The sequence below is a fragment of the Canis lupus genome, chromosome 34, assembly GCF_003254725.2.
Source record: "Canis lupus dingo isolate Sandy chromosome 34, ASM325472v2, whole genome shotgun sequence".
Classification (NCBI taxonomy): Eukaryota; Metazoa; Chordata; class Mammalia; order Carnivora; family Canidae; genus Canis; species Canis lupus.
The window spans coordinates 40,846,647-40,864,457 of record NC_064276.1 but is presented as its reverse complement, the minus strand read 5'-3'; the positions used below and the strand labels follow the sequence as shown (position 1 = coordinate 40,864,457).

Sequence of the window (17,811 nt, the reverse complement as noted above, 5' to 3'; positions counted from 1 at the left end):
AAGGTCGTATGGAGGTATGCTTGGGACATGAAAATATAGTCACAATATATATGCGTACACAGGAAAAAATCTGAAGTATACACATAAAAACATCGGCAGTGATTTTCTCAGTGAGTGGTTTTCTTGGTGCTAGTAAAATCGTCGAAATCTTTCTAAAGTTTGCTAATCACAGTTCACATGTTTTGGCAACGATCACATATTGATTATAATCAACATACGCAGACAACACACTCACATACGAGTCCAGAAGTTTTATGGTTTTGGAGGTACTCACTGTTCAGTGATTCTATGGAACCAAAGTTCACCCCAACAAGAAGAAAGAGGATGAGAAAGCTGTGGGTTTTTTCCACTTTTATGTGTGTGTCCCATAAACCCGAAATAAAACTATGCATAATGTGTATATTTAAATTAATTGTGTATCTGTTGAAGGTCTGTATTTATGTGATGACTCACCCACAGTTCCTGACATATAAGTGTTCGTATCACAATCAGTGTTAGTTTCCCTTTCCCTTGGGGGTTTGATTGGTGGTTTAGAAGGGGCGACAATAATACAAACATATAGCAGGGTCTTACGGGAGGGAAAGGAGAGATTCCATAACTGACCTAATACTAGATCTACAGTTCTACCAAAGACCTTGCCTTCTACTGTGTTTATTAATAATTTAGCTGCAGTGATGTACAAAGGAAGTGGAGTGTATTTACACAGAAAATACTGAAACCTCTGTTGAAGATAAGGTTATACGATCTAGCAATAAAAATGTGTGCATGTGTAATATATTGCTATCTCTTCTGTGTTGGCTGCAGCTCTAGTAAGTCAAAGGTGGCTATTTCTCCTATAAGCCAGGGTGTGACGGAAAGGACATTTGCTGATTTCATGATTCTTGTCTCTGCTCCTGACTAGTTCTGTGATTTGGGGTGACAGATAGATGTTAAGGTCAGGGTTCAGAACAAATCTCATACCCACTATAGGAAGGGCCCCCACTGAAATGTGAGTGTATCCACACAGCTGCTGGTATATGCTTACGTCTGCAATATGTATCCATAAGCTAAACACACAACCTTCTTACAACATATTCCTTTTTGAAAAGTTTGATTTAGGTAAATCTCTATACCCAACATGGGGCTTGAACTCATGACCCCAATATCGAGAGTCATGTGCTCTCCTGACCGAGCCAGCCAGACATCCCTCTTATAATATATTCTTAAGCTGAGAATTTCAGAGTCCATAAACCAGACTTATCACTCTTTTATAGGCCATCTAAAAATAGATCATTATCTTTGGTTAAGTCAGATGCCCTAGAACATTAAAAATTAAACATTAAAAATAGAGGGATGACAGCACAAGGTGCTCTTCCTACTCTCTGTTTCTAACTGCCTTAGGACTTGCCTGCTAGTTTTCTGATGGTACGTACACCACGCTAAAGCATGAAGCAAATTGCTAGGCTGGGGATGTGATTTGGTGACGTCAGCTCCATAGGCCGCGGGTACAGCTTTATACACCCCACGGCACCTGGGCCAATTCCAGGCTCACGGTCCCAGTAGTGATGACAACTAATATTTATTGAGTGCTTATTGTTTGTCAAATTCTGCACAAAATATTTTATATAAATTAACTCATTTACTCTCAATTTTCTTGATGAGAAAATGAGGCAGTAAAAGGTTAATTAACTTGCCTAAGTTTTTTCCGCTAATGAGAGGCAGAGCCGGGACTCTAACTCCAGGCACCTGACTCTGGAACCAGACCCTTACCAGCTTCCTGCACAGCCTCTTCTGGTATTGCTGCCAAACCCCGTGAAGAGAGGGGCTGGGTCTCTTGTATTCTCATTTTATTCACAAAGCCCGGTTCTGGTGTGTATTCAGGAAATATATGTAAATAATGAATAAATACTTATCAGTGTTTCTCAAAGCAGTCACAAGGTATTTTGCAAACGATTTCTTTCACATGCTGACGTGCCAACATTTCAAACTGTCAACTCTAAAAAAGTAATAGAGAGCAGACTCAAGGTTGACCGGGGGCGAGGCGGGGGGGATGCTGTCATTCTTTGCTCAGTCGCCTTTTGACGTCATAATAAACAAGCGCAAATATCCCAGTGGCTTAACACACAGGAGTTCATATCTGACTGACAACATGTCCACTGCAAGTGGAGCAAGTCAGCAGGGCATCTGTCCTCCTCCCGGTGCCTCAGTACACAGGCTGCTCCCCTGTGTCCCCAGCATCCCAAGGTAGAGCTCAGAAAAAAGCCGCAAGGTCAAGCAGGACTTTACGCCTCCGCCTGAACTGGCATGTGAAGGATATGCCACCTCCCCTCGGAAGTTACTGGCCGGAGCTAGCCACACAGCCCCAACTGACCACATGGGCCCTGACAACTACAGTCTCCTGTGCACCCAGGGGAGGACTGCACACAGGTGAGCACAGTAATTCTTCCGTAGAGAGAACGGACCGGGGGTATTTATTGGTGTGGAGTTGCTCATCACCTTGGAAGGCCTGTTGAAACGTGTCCCACTGCCCAGTGCTCCTTACGGGGAGGAGAGGAATGAGAAGTGGGGAGATAAAAAGGCACAGGGGAAAGGATGTTACCATGACTCCTTCCTACTCATGCGTTGGAGAATTTGTACACAATTTGTCATATGTACATACGGAATGAAGGAAATTACCTCACTGTAGTCAAACAAAACCTTTTCAACGGGTTAAGGAACTAAATGTAAAAAGAAAATCTATACAAGTGTTTGCAAACCTACAAAAGCCTATGGGCATTTCCTTAGGCTAGGAAAGCCTGTCTTAAGCAAAACAAAGTAAAAAACCTATAGAGGAAAAAGACTGATTCTTAGCCACGTGCAAATTAAAACTTCTCTGACAGAAGATACGACAAAGTTGAAAGAAAATTGATATGCTGGGAGAATATATTTACAACCTGTCCAAGAGAAAGAAAAATCAATAATCAAAATATATAAGAAATCCTAAACATAAAAAAAAATACCCACCATCACCACCACATCAAAGAGGAGGTGCCACGTGCCATTAAACTTATAAAAAGACACTTTAGCTTAATAATAATCAAGAAAAGGCACATTAAAAGAGCAGTGAGATATTTTAAACTCATCAGATTGGCAAAAATCAACAGGATTAGTAAAAGCCTTGGAAAGATTGTGTAGAATTACACCTTCGGTCTAGTGTTGCTATAAGGCAGAAGGCAGGACCTTTCTGAAGACCACTGGCAGGAATTCCTCTAACCCAGCAGTTCCACCTCTAGATTTTTATCCTTCACAAATTTGTATATGCACAAAACTACGTGGGCAAAATGCAGTTTTAAAAACATTAAGGCATTGTACATAGTAGGAAAAAAAAACAACTGTTCAACAATAGGGAACATGAGATAAATTACAATGCATCTACATCCTAGACTATCACACAGAGCCATAAAAAAAAAAAAAGTGAGATAAAGGTAGTTGGAAACACCAGGAAAAATAAAGACAGAACTTCATCAGAAAAGGTCTGATGCTAATGTTTTTCAAAGTAGCATGCTTTTGAGCAGTTGGCAGGCTAGTACCCTGTCACCAGGGTCTGATGCTAGATCAGTAAGAGGGAAGTGCGTACGTAACACCGTCTACCTCTGCGGTGAATGGTACTTACAGTCAAGATAAGGCAAGTGCTGCTTATTACTTTTCATCTTTGAGAATCAACCTACAAAGCCTGAAAGACTTAAGGCTATAAAAGATTCAAAAAGTCATCAACAAAAAATTGTTACTGACCATAACACGGTTAAACACAGTAATCCTGGCATGCCCTGGTTGGTGGAAGGAGCTGGAAGCAAGTCTATGGCGAGGGCCTGTCAACGAGCACCCTGTCTCCCAGGGAAGGAGAAATGCTTGCAGGGGGGCGTGCTGCTCTGTGTGTACATTTCGAATTCTTGTACCGTGAATGTATCCTATATTCTTTGTGGGCTCCATAATAAATGTAACATTTTTTAATTTCAATTTTTTAAGAAAAGGAAAACAAAATGTGGGAATAATTTCTGGAAAGCCCTCAGAGACCTATTTAAACGTGTCGATATATCTGTGAGTGTATTTTTCATCTAATTTTCTGAAAAATTCTACTTTCCATTTTATTTATTTTTTAAAAGATTTTATTTATTTATGAGACACAGAGAGAGAGAGAGAGAGGGGGGCAGAGACCCAGGCAGAGGGAGAAGCAGGCTCCATGCAGGGAGCCCCATGTGGGACTCGATCCTGGGTCTCCAGGGTCACACCCTGGGCTGAAGGCGGCGCTAAACCGCTGAGCCCCCCGGGGCTGCCCATCTATTTTCCATTTTTAAAGTAGAATCACGGTTGAAACCCAATACACTCTTAAGAGGTTTCCTACTATCGACATGTAAAGCATCCAGAGTACCCATCTTTGATTTTCCCATTTAGACCAACGCGTATTAAGTAACACATTCGAAATTCCTGTATTGATATGACACCACGTGAGAGAAACGGAACAGAAACGTCACCCTAGGATGACTTTAAAGGTGTTTGATTATCCAATATAATCACCTCTTAAGCCCCAATTTATTATGTTATATTAATTATATTAATTATATTTATTAATTATACATATTATATTATATTATATTTATTATAAACATCCTTACTGAAATGCCAACTGTCCTGGTTCATAGGTAAAAGTAACGGCATAAAAAACTAACCCCCCCCAAAAAAAACAAAAAAAAAACAAAAAAAAACTAACCCCCCCCCCCCCCCCCCCCCCGCCCCGTCCGCTGGTCAGCACCTGTCGCCAGGTAACGCCACCCTGGGGGCCGCTCTCCAAGTCTCACATTAAAGTGAAGCGGGGCGTGGCGGCAAGGGAGGCCCGAACCAAGGGCGCGCGTTTACCTCTACTGGCTCCCGGGGTCTCCGGGCGGACAAGGCGGGGCCCGCGCTCCCCGGCAGCGCATCGAGCAGCTTCTGCCTCTGAACGCCCGGAGGCCCCGAGTCCGCGCTCCCGGCCGGAGGCTGAGGGAGGGACAAAGGCCGCCCGTCGCCCGCCGCGCACCGAGAGCCGAGAGCCGAGGCCGCTGCCTTCCGAGTCCCTCGCCGACGCGTTCGTTTGGCGGAGCCCAAAGGGGTCTGACGCGCACGGAACCAGGAACGTCGGGCCCAGGTGTCCGGAGGAAACGCAGGCGAACGCGGGGGCCGGGACGGAGGCAAACGCAGCCCGGCCGCGGCCTCCCAAGGCGGCCTGAAGGGCCCGTGGGACCAGGAGCGCGGAGTGTGCAGGGAAGACGGAGCCTGCTGGAGAGAGGTGGGGGCGCAGTGGGGCTCACCTGAGCACGCGGCGGGCACCGCGCTTTCCTGGAGCTGGGCCGGGCCTCAGCCCGGTGGGGCACGCGGTGGGGCACGGGGGCCGGGCCTCAGCCCGGTGGGTCACCTCAGCCCGGTGGGTCACGTCAGTCGGGGCGTCCGTTAGGTCAGCGATGGCACCGCCGTGACCCAGACACCTGTGTTAGTGAGTCATGGAGCGGGAAGGAGCGGGGAAGGCAGACGCTGCCAGCCGGGAAGCCTTTCACGAGACGGTTTGGGAAACCACAATCACGGTCCGAGAGGCCTGGAGGAGGATCAAGGTGGCAGCAATGGAAGCCAGAGGGCACACGTGAGGGACACGGCCCCGGGCCCAGAAGCAGAGCTTGGCCCCAGGAACACCGCCGCGTCCGCAGCAGCGGCGCCCCCGACGCTCCCGGCCCCGCCCCCGAGGAGCCCGCCCGCCGCAGCAGGCTCAGGTCAGCCCAGCGCCCAGGTCGGCTTCCGCAATTCTAGCTCCTTCTCTAACCTCACACGATATGGAAATGAAATGAGGCGAGCTGAGGAATTCCGCGACGTTCCCCCTTCCCCACCTACAGGAGTCTCCAAACCCTCGCGTCTCAAAGCCAACGTTTTTACGAGAATTTTCTATTCTCATCCCTGCGGAGCTCGGCTTCTGGCAGGCTGATCTTACCATTCATTCATTCATTCATTCAGTCATTCATTCATTCACTCACAGGCTCTCTATGGACGACCCCACTGAAGATTCAGGAGTCAAAACAAGAGCAGCACTGCAGTCCCCCATCACGGATCAGACGTTCCGCAGGAGAGGCCAACGCGCAGAGTGGAGCGGGCGTTAGGAGGTGAGTGCGGGGAGAACAAGAGGGCCCTGCCCACCTGCAGAGAATTCTCTCTCTCTGCGGTGCTTTTTTGTTTTTTTCTGCCTTTCCAAACCCAGCCTATTGTTTAAGATTCCGAGCAAACTTTCTCCCTGTTCTAGGCCTCCCATAACCCCTTCAGCACCCAGCGATCTCATCTCGTTCAATGTCTCGGATTGTCTGCGTCTTACCTTCGTGTGCCGTTCACGCGTAGGACACCCCCTCTGCTAGGAAACATTCTGTAGAATAGATGTGATTACAGGTAAACACAAGAGCCTGAGAATTTTTCTTTTAAACGTTTGGTGAAATCACATGACTTTTGTAGTAAGATGGTAACATAAGAGTTTGATGCGTCTGAAGTAACCGAGTAAAACTTGAAAGAAAAAAACACAATGACCCGTATTGGAGGTTGGGGGTTCGGCAGTTAAAGGGAGGGGTAGGGCCAAGGTTTGATGGGGTAGATCGAAAAGAGATGGAGGGGTCTTTGCAACGAAGCCATGGAGACAGGAGACAGGGTAGAAGGGATTTATCTAGAGTAGAATGCATGAGAGGAATATTTAAAAGAAAGGGTATGAGGACATATGATTACTGTAACTCCGTTCATGACAATGTCCTAGGATTCTGATCATTTATAAGCAGAGCAAGAATAATCAGAGCTATCTTTTGAACCAATAACAGTCCTCAAATTTGTTTAATAATAAAAAAAATTTGATAGGTGCATGTGCTTAATATAAATTCCTGACTCTCCAGATCATTTAAACTAGAGTCTTCTGGGGAAAGGCCAAGGTGTGGGTACTTCTGTTTAGTATGTGTTCTACATGATTCTTTTATTCGGTAAGTTGAGAAAACGCAGGTTGACCAAGACCGTGACAGCGGGTGTGAGATTTTGCTATCCACGGTGCTTTCTGGTCGTCATTAGCCGGGAGAAGAACCACAAATAACAATGGTTTGGGTCTGGGTCTAGGAGAATGCTGGCCACGCCGGTAGGGCACATCTGCCCCACTCCCCCCTGGAAAGCTACAGGAGATGCGGTCGGTCGGCTGACCAAGCGTCACTCTAAGCTCCCTTGCCACGTTCACCAGAGTCTGGAAAAGCTAAACACCCAGCTTCCCGAGCACTCTTGGGATACATCTACATGACACATATGGGTCAATGAGATCAAAGTTGAGGTTTCCTGGGTGTTCTAGAAATGCTTTTATTTCCTTGGTCTGCAAGGCAGACACGACCGGTGCCACTGCATGCTTTCTTCCCAGCCTGAAGTCACGTATGACGCGTCTCTCACCGCAGCAGACATTGTGGGATTGAAGGGAACCAGGACAACGGACAATGGGCTTAATATTGTGGGTCTGGATTTCTGGTTGTGAAGAAGATGGAGGAAGGGGAGGAGGAGGAGGGGCAGCTGGAGCTCATCTTCTCATGAGCTGAGGAGAAAAGAGAAGGGGAAGGAGCGGGAAAGAAGGCTTCTAGTCTTAAAAGCCATTTTAAATGTTGGTTTCTGTTCACGTGCAACTGAAACCATTCCCAAGTGGGTCAAAGGGAAAGTGGGGTAAGCTCAGGCCTGAGGCAAGAAAAGACGCCTCATCCCGAGGAACAGGCCTGAGTGAAAGGCTGGCGATCCGCTCGGGCCGGCTGGGGCGAGGGTGCAAGCCGCCTGAGCCCACCGGGTCTGGGGGAGAGTTCCAGAGACGGGCTAGGTCAGAGCAAGCCGAGAGCCCGCGCTCCCCTGAGAGCAGGCGCCCTGCTGGCCCAGGGCCTCAGGAGCTGCCCCACAGGATCCGCGGCGCAGCTGCCCTTCCCTCAGCGAGTAAGGCCGCACAGCCTAGGTGGGGTGGCCGCGGCCTTCGGCTCTCGGGGGTCTTTTGGTTTTGGTTTATCTTTAAAAAAAAACTTTTTTTAATTTTGTGCATGTGTGTGTTTTATTTTATTGGAGTTCGATTTGCCAACGTACAGTATGACCCCCCTGGGCTCCCCCGTCAAGGCACCGAGGGGGCACTTCGGGGGGGCACTTCTGGGCGTTCTCTGGACGCCTCGCTGTGAAGAGCGGCATCTGATAGGTGGGCAACTGGCTTTTCCGAGAACGTCGCCTCCGATGGGGAAAAGGAAGCAGCCAGAGGAGCTGCTCCGCATCTAACTCAAACCGAGAGAGAGAGAGAGAGAGAGAGAGAGAGAGAGAGAGAGAGAGAGAGAGAGAGAGACACTGCGTGAAATGGGCGTGGAGAGTCTGTGGGTCCAGGAAAACAAGGCCTCACGCGCACAGCTGCCGTTTATTGAACATCTACTGTGAAAACAATATGATTAATAATTCACACATAATATTTAAAATATTTACAAATGCTCTGCAAGGTGGATATTATCCTCGGTTAACAAATAGACTAAATGTTTATACTGGTTAAGTAAACCGTGTGAAGCCGCGCTCCCGCCGCTCCTCCTGCGCTCACTCGGGCAGCTCGACCCGGGCCTGCTCCGGCCAAGAGACACTTTGCTCCCCTCCGCGTTCTCCCGTGTATCCAGGGCCCGAGGGGTTCCCTGTGGCCGCATGGCCCCCAAAACTGTGACTTTTAACAACTGACCACAGAGGAATAGGATGACTCCGCGCTTGGAGACTGGAGAACCTGCTAAGCTTCTGGTAGGAGCACTCAGCCTTGAAACAACGCCCCTCGTCAGCCCTTCTGGATGTGGAAAGGCTTTCTCCTCAGCCGGCAGCGGCGCCTCCATGACCCGACCGCAGAGCAGCCCCAGCGCAGCAGTCATTGGACGTTAAGGAAAATAGATCGACTCTCTAATGTGGAAAGTAACTTAGTCGTGCCGTGCATTTGAAGCCTGAAATGGTAAACAGAGAAAACTATGACATAAAAATTTTACTTTAAACTTTTAATAAATTATATACTAGATTAAACGGCTGACTAAATAATACTGAAGACTTGGCCGATTATATGCTGATCAGTTCGGGCATATGTGGTTCTATACAGACACTTTTTTTTTTTTTCAGTTTTCATCTAGTTTCATGTTTCATTTTTTCATCTAGTTTCAGTGAAATAAGCTAAATACTCACTTTCTTCGCTATAGCAGTTTGTCCTTATTGGAAAACTAAACTTACGCTCCACCTTTATTTACCTCTGTAAACTCAACTTCCGTGTTTTAGTTATAAATAATGAAGCCAGTGAAGTCTCTAGACGTGAGTGGCCGAGGAGCCATGTCTTTGGGTGAGAGACCCACAGCAAGAGGTGGGCTCAGCCAAGGTCTTCACTGAACTGAGCGAGCCACACAACGAACGACACCTTAGATCCGGTCTATCCCTGGGAGGGGACAATACCCAATACACTGAGTGTGAAGAGCCCACGACCACAGTATACCACAACCGCTCTCCTGGGAATTAAGGGAAAGCTTGTCCATGCTGTTCTTTCAGTGGCAAAGGAGGATCACGTTCAGAAATAATGATAAAATCTGACCCATTGGCATTTGTCCGTATGCAGAGAAATCAAACAAAAATCACTAGGCACATCGGATCAGTTATTTGCTTTGTGCAGAGACACACGTCTGTAGAATATTCCAAAATGTCCTCATCACCTGCAGGGCCGCTGTGTGGATGGGTGGCGCCCCGCACAAGGAGCACGGGAGGTCAACGCCCGCCCGTGCCCCTGGCCGCGTGCCCCCCCAACACCGTGCTGGGCCCAGTGGACCAAGGTGTAGCTGGTCGCGATTGGTCCCCCCCGGGAGCGCACCCAGGACCTGTGCGGCTAGCCAAGTCCCTCAGTGGCCCTGCTCCCATGAATGAGAGGGGACCAAAGCCATAATCCAGAAAGACCTTCTTCTGGGGCCTGGGGGCGAAGGTATAAAGGGACCCGGAAGTGGCCCTGCTGGGCTCTGGGTTCCTGGGCAGCACAGACCCTGGGCTGCAGAGGATAGGCCACACGCCTGGCACCTCGCTATAGGGCTGCACGTGGACGTGCCCTTCTGGGCAGACGGTGTTCACATGATCCTGCGGCTCTCCTGACTGGGCTGCTGAAAACCTGGCTTCAAGCACACAGCTGGCCATAGTATCTTACGGCTCGGATGGAAAATATTCAACAATTCGCTCTCTTCCTACTGCCTTATAGTTCTTATTTTTCCCCTTGACCCTAATTACTCCTTGACCTAGAATCCCAGGGTGTTGGAAACTGAGGAATCCTTTGAGATCAAACGCAGCAGCCTCTTGCTTTCTGCATGATAGAAGTGAGGCCACTTTGTGCTTTCTGCCCCACTTAATTCTTCTGATACCTGCTCACATTCTGCACCGTTCACAAGCTCCCGGAAAATATGAGCTAGAAAAATCTGCTCGCTGCAAATCTTGCTCTGCGTAGTCCCAAACCCAAACTAAGGAGTACAGGAACCGGAAAGGCAGCTAGACACCCACGTGCTTTGACACCGAAAGAGCTCCATTATGATCTCCGTTATGTTATTTGTACCCTAGACAAAGTTCTTATTTCATTAGTTAAAAACTTCTTTGAGGGACACCTGGGGGGCTCCGTGGTTGAGCGTCTGCCTTGGGCTCAGGGCGTGACCCCAGGGTCCCAGGATCAAGTCCCGAATCGGGCTCCCTGCAGGGAGCCTGCTTCTCCCTCTGCCTGTGTCTCTGCCGCGCTCTCTGTCTCTCATAAATAACTAAATAAAATCTTTTTAAAAAAGTAAAGAAACCTTCTTTGAGAGTAGGGGCTGTGTCTTTTAAAGTTTGTTTTAATATATACAGAGTCAAGCACAGTATTACCAATGCCCAGGAGTTTAGTAAATATTATTTGTTGATGATGAGCTGTTCTATCCCCTCAGCTGCCAAGCGGCATCCTACATCATCGCCCCAGACAGGTGAGAATCCATTCTGCTCCTAAAGCCCTCCCAGGAGTGGGAATCTAAACCTTCTTCCATAACTCATTTGAGTGTCTGGTAAGGCTTAGAGTCGGCAGGAAGTCTCTTCCTAAGAAGGCGGCATTTAGGAACACTGCGCAGTAAATGCTGGAGTCCCAGAGGCATTGGGGCCAGTCACTTGAATGACAAGGTTCTGTCCCGAGGGATGGGGTGAGGGAGCTGGGCAGGTGTCTGAGGGGAAGGCAGTCACATGAGGAAGAAAAAGGGCACAGTTTAGGTTTCTGTCCTGTTCAGAGAAAGTGGCATTGTTCACACTTGTTAGGAGAATAGCCTGGTGTTAAAAGGGTGTGGGATGGGTAGGCATTGGGGAGGTGGGGAGGTGGAAGGTGGGGAGGGCGGAGGGGGGAGGTGAGGAGGTAGGGAGGTGGAGAGGTGGGAAGGGGAGGGGGGAGGTGAGGAGGTAGGGAGGAGGAGGGGGGAGAGGGAGGAGGTGGGGAGGGCTCTAGGGGTGACGGGGGAAGGCAAGTGTGCCCAGCCCTGTACACCCCTCCCCGGAGTGGTCCGAGACCATAAATTGCCATGACCATTCCACGGACATCAGTGTTAGTTCCTGTTAAGAGAGGAAACCCTCATACCCTAGCCACTCTATGAGTGATCTGGATATTTCCTCTGCAGAGAGAGACAGAGAGACAGAGGAAGACAGAGACACAGAGACAGAGGGAGAGATAGTGCACACCCGCACATAAGAGGAGGGGCCCGCGGGAGCAAAGGGCTAGAGGTGAGAGAAGCTTAGTCGGCGTCTAGCATCCTCTCGGCCCAAAGAGCTCAGCCAGGGGACCCACGTCGGGCCGAAAACCCAAACTGATCCCTCCAACAGGGGAACCGCAAACTCGGGGACTCTCTGGGAGAGGAGGCAGGAGGGCGGAGCTGGAGGGAGAGCGAGGACAAAGTGAGGCCGCGCAGGTGAGAGACAGTAGGTCTGCTGAGATCCTGCCCCGGAGGGATAAGATAGAGCTGGGCCTCCAGGGAGTGGGCTGATGGAGAGGGTACGTGTCAGGGCCCACATGTACCCCGTGCCTGGGTCCTGGGCTGGGAGGCACGGACCTAGGCCGGGGGATGGAGCGTGGCGCCTGGCTTCCCTCCTGGGACTTGGAGTGACCTGCCCCCGGATGATGTTCAGATGATGTTTGTACCACTGGATACATCCAACGAAGTGTTCAAGACACATTTCCTGCACCCCGATTATTTGGAGGAGAGAGGAGCCTGCACCTGGCTAGAGCTTGTTTCCAGGTGGCTGAGACCAGGCAGGTTTGGGCATGCGAGGTCGTGGTGGGGGGGGAATTGGTCGATGATGATGGTAACGAGTCACCCAGGAGACCCCGGGTCAGGTGACACGTGTCCCGGTCCCGCAGGCCTTAGCCAGTCTTTCTTGGGGGCCCCGCAAACAGAGAAGGTAGTTGACTGGAGAACAGTGGAGAGCAGCGGAGTTAAGAACCTGAGATAACACAAGGAGTCCATGAGGTATCTATCGGGAGCCTAGGGAGGAAGTGTGGGCAGGAGGGAATGAGTCATAACAGTGGGTTATGAGCCTTCCAAGGATCGTCAACCCCTTGGAATAGAACAAAGGCTGCACATGCTTGTTCCATCCCCTGTTTCTTACCAGCTCCCACAAGTCACTTTCTACAGCTCTGTGGGAACCTGACGTTATTGTCTTCAGATCGTAAATGACTTACTTGACGAATGCCGAAATCACAGGACTGTGGGTAAAGAAAATAATCTCCACATATAAGAAAAGGATCCCTAATCCATTCCCCAAAGTCCTCTCTCTTCCCTCGCCTGTGCATGCCTGTGTGCATGTGTGGACGGGGATGCCTGTTCCAGATATCAGCATCATCCTCAACGCACACGTTTCGAGGCATTTTCAGGTCAGAAACTTGAGTTAAAACCAAAGCCGGCCAAAGCCCTAAATACCAGGCCTGCTTTTCTTGGCATTTTCCAGGGTCTCTGGCACACATCCATGAAAAATAATGAAATACCACTTGTTAGATTTTTGGGTGATGGTTGGGCCTTTTATTCACTTCTGCTTACATGTTACTAGGTACCTGTTTTATATCAAATCAAGCTGGGCGGCTCATTTAAGGTGTTTACTAGATGCGAGGCTGATCCGTCTGTGATCATACTGGCATTTCCATAATGGGCTACTGGCTCAAATATTTCCTCTATAAACCAGGCAGATGTATGTATTCAAAGCTGAGACTATGCCCTTTAGACAACAACGTTTTCCCACATTCTGACTTAGGCCTAAGGAATTGCTAGGGTGTGAGCATGGGTATTACTTATTAACAGAGATTCTAACCTCACCTTTTAATAAGATTAGAGAAAAAAGAATCCTTTTTCCATACTTAGGATATGTTTTATAATCTTTTTTAAGCACTTGTCCATGTTCCCACTCTGCTGTACCTAGTAGGGGAACTTGTGCCCCTATCGGGCAGTTGGGTGAGACATGGGGTAAGTTGGAAGAGCGTGCCCTAAATGCTCTGCCCACAGCTCAAAGGTCTTTACATTTTCCTTTATCGTCCCATTCTATACTGTTTGCTATGCTATAAAAATGCCCCCCCCACAATACCCCACAAATAACTGGACCATTCAGCATACTATACCAGATTTAACCAGCTTTGCTTTTTGTGTTTCTATTACTTTGATTGAGTACTTTGGCCTCATGCCTGTGCAGTAGTCAACGTGTGTGTGTGTGTGTGTGTGTGTGTGTCAATTCTGTAGGCCGTAAACCTACAGATAGCGTTCCAAAAGCCTCCAAGTGAGGCACGAACCTACAGCTCCAGATGTGGGTAACCGGTGCTCGCCTAGAACGCTGACTCTGTGCCTTGTGCATGTAATACATAAAACAAACTGATACATAAAAAAAGCGTAATCTCTACCATCGAGAAACTCCTGGTCCGGTGGCTGAGACAGACTGTAAATCAAATAATCAGATGCGTGCAAAGCGGTCCCCATGAGAAGCACTGGAAAGGAGCAGAAACCTGTTGTACAGAGACCATTGGAGTAATCAGGAGATTTGGTCTTGTCCGGGGGTCGGGAAGATTTTTCCAGGAGAGTAATGCTTGTGCTGAGACCTGGAGGAGACGTAAAAGTACCCGGCTCACCAAGGAGCGGAGACGTGGCGTGGGAGGAGGGGGCAGGCGCCCCAGATCTGTGGTGGGAAGGAGCAGAGCCCCGGTGAGAACCGGAGGAAGCTCCACGTGGCTGCAACACAGAGCCCAGGCCCAGGAGGAAGCACGCCTGCGGGCTTCAGAGGTTTGGGCGTTCAAGGTTCACAAGCCGCCCTGTGCAAACACACTGGAGGGAAGCAGAGAGGAAGCAGGGAGTTTATTGTGGAGGAGAGATCCTGCTCTTGGTGTCTCTGTGTATATTTAACCAGCGCATGGGATTTAAGGAGATCTCGAAGATGAGATTCGTTCCAAAGCTTCCAAGTGTTAATTCACGTGGTTGCTCCAAGTAGATCGCTGTTTATCAGCTTAAAGCTCCAAGGATCAAGTCCCTAAAATTCATTGTGGGCAGTTCTCCCAATACGGTTTCCTGGTTGATCTGTCGTCCAGGTGGTGGCACGCCATGGTGCACACACAAGCCGCGTCCGGGGGCTCCCACTGGGCCGCCCGGGCGGGGGACGCGCAGCGAGTTCAGCGGGTGCTCAGGCAGCTCCCTGAGCTTGGCTTCGTGGAACAGGGGGAACTGCGGCCGAGACTCTCCTGCCGGGCCGGGGCCCCTGGTAGGCCTCTGATCCACGGTCACGGGAGACTCACCTACTGGGCGTTCCTTTCGGTTCCGCCTCTCGCCTTTTTTGCTCCCCGACTTCGTGTTGCTATTGGCTCGAGCGGTAGGTCAGTGCCGCTGCAGATGGTCTCCCCGACGGCCTCTCATGTCCTGCATCGGAAAGTTGTAGTAAGTCTCTGGAAACTGTGGCTTCCTACTCAATTCCTAGGTGAGAAACAAAGTGTTTGGTAAGTACCCTGGCCTCCCCACCTCCCTACCTCTACACCAAGGCCTCCTTGTTAATTAAGAACAGCTCTAGTGGGCTGCGGTGCAGGCTCCAGGTGAGGAGAGAACGCTGTTTTGTGTTTGATAGTTTGGGGCCGAGTGGGACAGTGACCTCTCTCTCTAACAACAAAACCCATGAAGTCGCTTCTTCTTATGGCTGAACTTCCTTATTGTATAGCTAGGCTCGCTCAGGGAGACGTTGTGACTGACAGCCACATGTCCTAGGAAGCACAACCCCTCGGGATGCCTGGCTGGCTCAGTCCGAGGAGCATGCGACTCGCTCTCGGGGTTGTGAGTTCGAGCCCCACCTTAAGTACAGGGATTACTTAAAATACAAAAACAAAAACACAAAGTTTCTTCCTGCCGTGAGCAGGCTCTTCCCAAAGGCATTGGGATATTCCATTTTGGGGTGGGAAAGGTCACGACCCCAACTCTCCCCGAGACAGAGTAACGCTGAGATTCATTGCTCTGCGATATTGTCCTGGGCGCAAGTTCCCGAGTGGAATGTGGCGTGAAACAGAATTCTTGCAGAGTTGCTCATGTGTGCAGCTGTGCGTGGCATGAAAATCCCCAGAGCAAACCTCCAGGCTGCCAAAAAGAGCTGGGCCCAAGCTCCTGGGGAGAGCACACTTGTGGGCCACTCGAGCTCCGGGGGACGGGGAGGCAGCTGGGCCCCCACTCCCCTCTCAGTCCCTTCCCCGCACCCCTGCTGCCTGCTGGGGAGGCTGGGGTCCCCCCTCCGCTCCCCATCTCCCCTCCCCGTCCCCCACTTCCCGAGGCGCCCCCCAGCTCGGAGTGGAGGAGCTCTCTGGGGGTGCAGGTGTCCACCCCCCACGGAGGGTCTCCGGCCTCTGGTTCTTGGGTCCGCGTCGGGTCGGAGCCTGCTGCCGCCGTGGAGCCGAGTGGACCGTGAGCAGCAGGGCCGCTGGGCCGCTCGGCCAAGGCCAGCTCTGTGTCGGCCCGGGGACCGCACACCCTCTGCTGGAGCACAGGGGGGCCCAGCCAGGCCCCCAGGACCTCGGGCCCTGGGGTGGTGGCTGGGCGACCTCAGGCTGCCGCCAACTCAGCCTGTCCCCCGCTTCCTCGCCTGTGGACAAGGGATACCTGGGTCCGCGCCCCTGCGATGGCGACTGGAACGGAGCGAGCCCGTGAGTCAAGGTGAGCCCATCTCCGCTCGGCAGCCGGCAGGGCTCCAGCCCTCAGGCCATTGCTGTCACCTTAGTGGGGTTGACCCCAGCGCCGAGGCCCCACTGCCAAACAGGAGAAACTGTTTGAGGGGCGCCCCCTCTCCCCCGCTCTGTATACCTGTGTGACATGGGACAATGCTGACAAAACACCCTGGTCTTGTATGGCTCTTGTGACCTGTCGCCAACATGGTTTAAGCAGAGACGTACCAGGCCCTGTGACACGGCTGGCACCTGGTAGGCGCTCCCAAATGTTGAGGAGCCGGGGCGGGGCCGAGGGGCAAGGGGTGCCGGTGCCAGTTAGCAGAATGACCCGGCTGGGCACGCAGGGCTGGTTGGCAAGGACCGAGTACCCACTCCGCCGCGGTGCTGTTAACATGGCCCTTATGTTATCAATGAAGATGCCGGGGGATCCCTGGGTGGCTCGGCGGTTTGGCGCCTGCCTTTGGCCCAGGGCGTGACCCTGGAGACCCGGGATGGAGTTCTGCGTCGGGCTCCCGGCATGGAGCCTGCTTCTCCCTCTGCCTGTGTCTCTGCCTCTATGTCTATCATGAATGAATAAATAAATAAATAATTCTTTTAAAAAAATAAAAACAACCGAAGATGCCAAGTTTCTGAGCGGGTAGGAATCTTGTCTACCATCACACAGTCGTGTGGGTAGAACTGCATCTAGAACCAGGTTCCCCCGGCTTCCAAACTAGCCCTGTGGCTGTGACACTGTCACTAGGTATGTATAAAATCAAATTTGTTGTATTCGATTCCAATGACAACTTGGTTACTGGGCTGTACCGTCTTCCCAGTTTGTTGCCCGAAGAAGACTGCATTAGAAGGTTGTAGGAGAGGGGCAGCCCCAGTGGCACAGTGGTTTAGTGCATTGAGTGCCGCCTGCGGCCCGGGGAGTGATCCTGGAGACCTGGGATCAAGTCCCACGTTGGGCTCCCTGCATGGAGCCTGCTTCTCCCTCTGCCTGTGTCTCTGCCTCCCTCCATCTCTCTCTTTCTCTCTCTCTCTCTCTCTCTGTCTCTCATGAATAAATAAATAAAATCTTTTTTTTTTTTTTTTTTTTTTTTAAAAAGAAGGTTGTAGGAGTGCATGGGAGCTCCTGTGCCCCAGGGGAGGGCTCCCCGCAGGCAAGCCTTTGCCTCCAAAGAACAGGTGACTTACAAGATTGTTGGAAGGAAGTGAGAACTAGGTGCTCGTGACTTCCCGCCTCTTGGTGGGGACTTGCCCCAGGACAGTGTCTCCCAGCCCCCTGGCTGAGCAGTGTCCCATCCCCTGTATGGGAAGGGCTGTAACTGCTCAGTTCTGCATGTGGCTGCGGAGGAGAAGTTTGGGGGAAGAGAAATATTAGGAAGCCCATTTGGTTATATATCTGAGTTTTGACATCCCAAAAGTAAAAAAAAAAAAAAAAAAAAAGATCGAAAAATAAAATAAAAACATTTTATAAAATCTGAACACAATTTACCAGTGTTCCACAGAATGCTAGCCTTGCCAAGTTTTAAGAGGCATGTCTTCAAAAAAGAGCTCCTCTAGGGGGTGGCTCAGTCTGTTAAGAATCCGACTCTGGATCCCATCTCAGG

At 50.4% G+C, this 17,811-nt stretch overlaps 1 protein-coding gene and 1 long non-coding RNA gene across 6 annotated transcripts in view; one reads left to right on the top strand and one right to left on the bottom strand.

Moving 5' to 3' along the window:
* The first annotated feature begins 4,867 nt into the window (after positions 1–4,867).
* TBL1XR1 (TBL1X/Y related 1) overlaps positions 4,868–17,811 on the top strand; it is a 187,478-nt gene continuing 174,534 nt past the window's right edge. Inside the window, exons 1-2 of the mRNA XM_049105833.1 lie at positions 4,868–5,281; positions 6,017–6,140. The gene's annotated coding sequence lies outside the window, so the exon portion shown is untranslated. The remainder of the gene's footprint in view (positions 5,282–6,016; positions 6,141–17,811) is intronic.
* On the bottom strand, positions 8,064–16,349 carry LOC125754348 (uncharacterized). Of its 5 annotated transcripts, none has more exons than XR_007408311.1 (4): positions 16,152–16,349; positions 14,813–14,987; positions 8,726–8,975; positions 8,064–8,282 (listed from the first exon to the last, which is right to left on the bottom strand). It is a non-coding gene; the product is annotated as an uncharacterized LOC125754348 (long non-coding RNA). The 5 variants fall into 5 exon arrangements; XR_007408309.1 differs by lacking the exon at positions 8,064–8,282 and adding an exon at positions 13,931–14,125 and having other exon boundaries at positions 8,312–8,975; XR_007408312.1 differs by lacking the exon at positions 8,064–8,282 and adding an exon at positions 13,931–14,032 and having other exon boundaries at positions 8,313–8,975.